The sequence below is a fragment of the Lactuca serriola genome, chromosome 2 (assembly GCF_051521515.1).
Source record: "Lactuca serriola cultivar US96UC23 chromosome 2, Lser_US96UC23_V15, whole genome shotgun sequence".
NCBI lineage: Eukaryota > Viridiplantae > Streptophyta > Magnoliopsida > Asterales > Asteraceae > Lactuca > Lactuca serriola.
Genome location: NC_136409.1, coordinates 207,655,259 through 207,661,258, shown reverse-complemented (window position 1 = coordinate 207,661,258; position 6,000 = coordinate 207,655,259).

Genomic DNA, 6,000 nt, shown 5'->3' with positions numbered 1-6,000 from the left:
AAGGCATACCCCCAGAAAGCTATTGGTAACGAAGTCCGACTCATCATAGAACGAACCATGTCCAACAAGGTCCGATTACGTCTCTTAGCCACACCATTCAATTGTGGCGTTCTCGGAGGCGTCAATTGCAAAACGATTCCGCATTCCTTTAGATAGTCGTGAAACTCAAGACTTAGGTACTCTCCTCCTCGGTCTGACCGAAGCATCTTGATTTTCCTGCCCAGCTGATTCTCCACTTCATTCTTAAACTCTTTGAACTTTTCAAAGGTTTCCGACTTTTGCTTGATCAAGTAGATATATCCATATCTACTATAATCATCTGTAAAAGTCACGTAGAAGCGGCAAGCATCCCTTGTGGTGGATCTAAAGGGTCCACACACATCGGTGTGTATGAGATCCAATAAACCCTCACCCCTTTCACAAGTGCCAGTAAAGGGTGACTTGGTCATCTTCCCAAGTAAACAAGACTCACACGTGTCATCGTCCCTAAGGTCGAATGACTCCAACACTCCATCCTTTTGGAGTTGGGCTATGCGTTTCTTGTTGACATGGCCAAGGCGACAATGCCACAAGCATGCTTTGTCTAGACTAGTAGACGAATCAATATTCAAAACATTATTTCCAAAATTATCAACAATCATCACATATTCATAAATCCCATTACAAGGTAATGCATTGAAATAAAAGACACCAATCAAATAAACATTAATAGAACCATTATTATTATCAAACGAATATCTGAAACCTTGTCTAAACAACCCGTGAAAAGAAATAATGTTTCTTGTCATATCTGGCGAATAACAGCAATTCTCTAAATCTATTCCTAACCCATTACTCAACACTAAAGAATAAACACCGACTTTGGTCACAGGCGAAGATCTTCTGTTTCCCATAATCAGGTTCATCTTCCCATGCTCCATCTCCCTACTTCTTTTTAGGCCCTGCAAATCAGAACAAATGTGGTAACCACATCCTGTATCAAGAACCCATGAAGTAGAAAATGATGAGTTATTAGATTTAATAGAATACATACCTGCAAATGTGGGCTTGATCTTCCCATCTCTTATGTCCTGCAGATATTGAGGGCAGCTTCGCTTCCAGTGGCCCTTTTGGTGGCAATAGAAGCACTCTGCTTCTTTAGGATCGGAAGAGGGTTTAACGGAGCCAGCTTTGGTCCCACTTGAGGATGAACCATCACGGGGTTTCCCCTTATGGTGGCTCTTACATGGAGCCTTCCTCTTTTTGCCCTTTCCTTGACCTATTGCCATCACAGGAGCGGCCACAGCAGGGGATGGTGCAACGGATTTGTCTTTGAGGTTGCTCTCAGCAGTCCTCAAAAGTCCTTGGAGCTTGCTCAAGGAGACCTCCTCTTTGTTCATATGGTAGGTCATCCTAAACTGATTGTAGCAGGAGGGTAAGGAGTGGAGGATTATGTCAATAGCCAAATCCTCATCAAACTTAACATTAAGTTTGAGAAGACGATCAACATACCTCTGCATTTTCTGCAAATGAGAGGTTAGGGATTCTCCACTCCCCATCTTAGCGGTGATCATGTTAGTAATGATCTTATAGCGCTCTTGCCTTGCGCTCTGGTGATACCTGTCCAGCAAATCCTGATGCATTTCATATGGATACATGTCCTCATAGGACTTTTGGAGTTCGAGGTTCATGGTGGCCAGCATGATGCAGTGAACTTTCGTGGCATCATGCTCGTGGGCCTCAAAGGCGGCCAATTCCTCAGGAGTAGCAACATCTGGGATGATCTTCTCAAGCTTCTCATCGAGGACATATTCTTTGTCCTCGTAGCGTGTGATCATGCGAATGTACCTCATCCACTCGTTGAAGTTTGAACCATCAAATGTCACTTTTTGACACAAGTTCATCAACGTGAATGACCCAGAAGCGTTGTTGTTGTTGTTGTTAGCAGACATCTGAAAAAGAAAGGAACAAAGTTTGATTAGAATTGAATCCCTAATTAAACACCCAAATGAGAAATTAGGGCTAGGATCCAACAACATTATTTACAACTTAGAAAGGGATGCCGTACTCTAAAAGTAAATAATTTGAAGGTAAGTGAATGATGATTCACTAATTCTCACCATGAAAAACGAAAAAGCAATTTAGGTTTTAAATGTATTGAAAACTCCTAGATCTTTGAGATTCATTGAACTTTTCAATGGCATGTTTAAATCTCGATATGCATTTCAAATTTGCGACTGGGATGCCGAGGATCGCAAACAAATTTGTGAATAACCATGCGAATTAACGTGGTGCACTCAATGTCATTATCACCCAATCAATGTGCCAGTAAACCACACAAGCTCCATTGATCTATGACAAACATCAAGTCACCCTTCGCTACCTATGTCATCCCCAAATTGATGTGCCGGTTAACCACACGCGCTCCATCAACATTTGACAAGGGTATAAAGTGTAATTCCATGGATTAGCATCATTTTCACATTTTACCCTAAAGTAACTAGGAATGGGAATTTGCAAAAAAACATGTAGTTACTTTATATTCAACATTATACTTTTAATGAGTAGAGGGTTGCCCTATCCTACCCGTTCGGCAAACGACCCTCCACCAGTCAAGCAAGCGGTAGGTGTGAGTGTACACCCATTAAGCGCCATTTTATAGGCAGCAACCTTATACCCACCTTATAGACCGGCTTCGTGAATGAGGCCTACTAATGGTAAGACTAGCATTTAAGTTATACATATATATATTATTAATCAAGCTTGTAATATATAATAGTATAGGGTTGAATTTTAAACTTGTAAAATTCTAAGGGTTTGAAATTCAAATTATTCAAAATTAAACTTTTAATTACAAAATTCAAATTTCAAAACTTGAGGGCAAGTTTTGAACTTTTCAAAACATAAGGGATCAAATAACAAATAATTCAAATTAATCAATTAATCTCATAATTGTATATATTTGACCTAATCTTAATTTTAGTTATTTGATAATTACCAAATAATTTTTAAAAAATCCATATTTATCACATAAATAACTAATATTTAAAAAGATTTGAAATTATCTATTATTTTGGCAAGGATAAACACTTAATATAGATAAAATTCGGATTTTAACTTCATAAAACAATTAAGCATCAAGTCCAAGTCAAAACAGCAGCCAAAAACCCGAAAAACCCTAATTCTGACGAACTGACTCGCCGAGTCAGGCCTGGACTCGCCGAGTAGGGGCCAACTCGCCGAGTCCAGGTAGTGACTCGCCGAGTTGAGTTGGGCAGGGACCAAAAATCGTTTTCTCAGCAAATAAAGCAGTTAAGCATCACATACAACTGAAACCAATCAAAGCTCTGATACCACTGATGGGTTTTATGCATAAGAAACATTCCTATGTGCTCATACAAACCCTAATGCTTGGATCTAGGTTTCACTATTGAACATGCTTTGATTCCAAGACTTACAAACCCTAATCTAGCATATAAACAACATAACTAACATATAGAATCAGATCTAGATGTTTACCTTTTCAATTATTGGCTTAGATCTTGTATATCTTCTTCTTTTGAGCCTAGAGTCACAAATGCAACTCCTCTAATGGTTCACAAACCCCACAAGCAAGAAGGCAATATGGGAGAGGGAGAGGGAGGCTAGAATTCGGCCTAGGGTACTCTTGGAATCAAGTGGTAGCCGAATTCATGCCCTAGGGGTCATATTTATAGTTACAGATTACTAGGGTTTCACTCTAAACCCTAATGGACAGCTTAACCACCAAGCAGCCCATGGAACCTTCTGGAATAAGGCCCTTGGACGAAAATATGATGGTTACCCATCATAATTTCGTTCCCCCTTAAGCCCATTAGGTTTCCTTAACCTAAAACTCAACTATCACACATTTGATAGTTTATACCCCTTTATTCAATTAATCTCTTTTGACCACTAAATTAATTCTTAATTAATTTATGACCAATACTAATTAAATAAATATGATTTCTCCTTTAATATATTATCTTGTCAAGTTGCTATGGAGAAGGCAACCCAAAAGGACCATGCACAATCGGGTCAAGTACATACCAAATATAGTTACAGGCTTAGACACTATTCCAACACAAGGCCCATAATCTCAGGTCTAGTTTCTAAATAGCTTCTTAATGGATAAAATTTCGAACTTTATCCATAGGATAGTCCAAACAACCAAGGTCTAGTCTTTAAGTCTCAAAATGGCCAAGAATGCATCTTTCTCAACTTAATCCATTAAGTCCAATCTCCAACCTTCAGACCTGTATCAACATGATGCTTACATGGATAAAGTTTCCAACTTTATCCATAATGATGTCTCAAACTTTCAAGATCTAGGCTTTAATACACCAAAATCACCTTAAGGACCAAGATAACTTGCATGGATAAAAGGGAAGGATAAAGATCATAACTTTCGTAGTCCATAAGGTCCAAGAAGCATTCTAAACTGATCAAAAAGGTGTTGGAGTCCATGTCTGAAACGTACTATGTTCTTGTGATCTTGGAGAGTAATAAAGTTGCAAACATTATTCCCAACTCTCACTTAAAACTCATTAAAATGAACAAAACACCAAATATTCTTAGACTTGAGATGAAATGCAATAAAGCTTGGAACTTTATAACTTAGAAAGGTCTAGAAGGTAGATGAAAATTGAGATCTTTAGTTGCGAAGCTTCAAGGATCAATCTTGCATGGAAACATTGCTACAAACCACCAAAAACTCCAAAAATGGATTAAAGAGGGGAAGGGAGGCTCAAATCTTGAAAATGGAAGCTAGGGTTTCACCTAAAGGGTTCTATATACGATGGAGGCTAAGAAAATATGCTATCATATGAATCCTTACCTCTAAATACCTTGAAAACTCTAAAAATTTGTAAGCTTGGGCAGAACAGTTCTCACGTCGTGTTCTCACGACGCGAGAATATATTTTCACCTCGTGAGAACGGGCTCCTCACGTCGTGACACATTTTTGTCACCTCGTGAGGATAGTTTTTCACCCAATTTCACTCCAACTTCAAACAATCATAAACGGATCGAGGCTTAAAACACACCGAACTTAAATCCTTAATTTATGAAAGAAGTCTGGAACATCACTTTTCCCATTTTACCCTTTAACTCTAAGACACAATCCAAGAGCTTAGATCACATAACCAATATTATCAACATCCAGTAGGGTCTAAACCTTATTCCCTTGAAGCCTAAGGCCTTTACTTGATCCATTTATTATACACAATCTCGAAATAAGAAACTTTCGAAACAACATGTTATCGATTTTTGGAAGGAAAACTAATGATCCTTTTTAGAAAGAGCATTACATACTAGTTTTAGCCATCATCGATGTTCTGCATCAAGAAGACAACACAATTGACCAATAGATCAATGTATATATTGTTTTAGATCTTGGGGATTCAATAAACAAGAGTTCAATATATAGCTTATGTATTTATGTTTGCCGAAATTTCTAGGCCAGTCTTTACAAATAAAGTATTTTTCTTTTTTTTTTCTCTAAGTTAAATAAGAAAACTTGAAATCATAGTAGAAGATATGGTATAATGACATCCAAGGAAAATAATTTTTTTTAAAATGATAACACACATACTTTAGTCTGCAATGAAAATCCACATATGTCCATAATGATACTTGAACCCTCAAACTATGGTTATCAAAATCGCGATACTGATTGTAGGATCGTACGATCCTATGATCCTAGGTATGAAAAACGAGTTGGATCGTAAACGGATCATAAGATCGTAGGTAAGGATCGTAGGATCGGGATCCGATCCTATCTTCCCTTGATTTTTTTAAATGAATTTTTTTACCATTTTATGTTTTTTACCTTTTACCTATTTCATGTTTATCATTTTGTGTTGTGACTTATTACTAATATTTTGAAGTTTTTATAATATTTGAACGAAAAATTAAATGTTTGAAATATTTTTCATGTTTTAAAATTATAAATTAAAATTATGTTTTATTTTGTGGGATCTTAAGATCTCGATCTTGCAAACC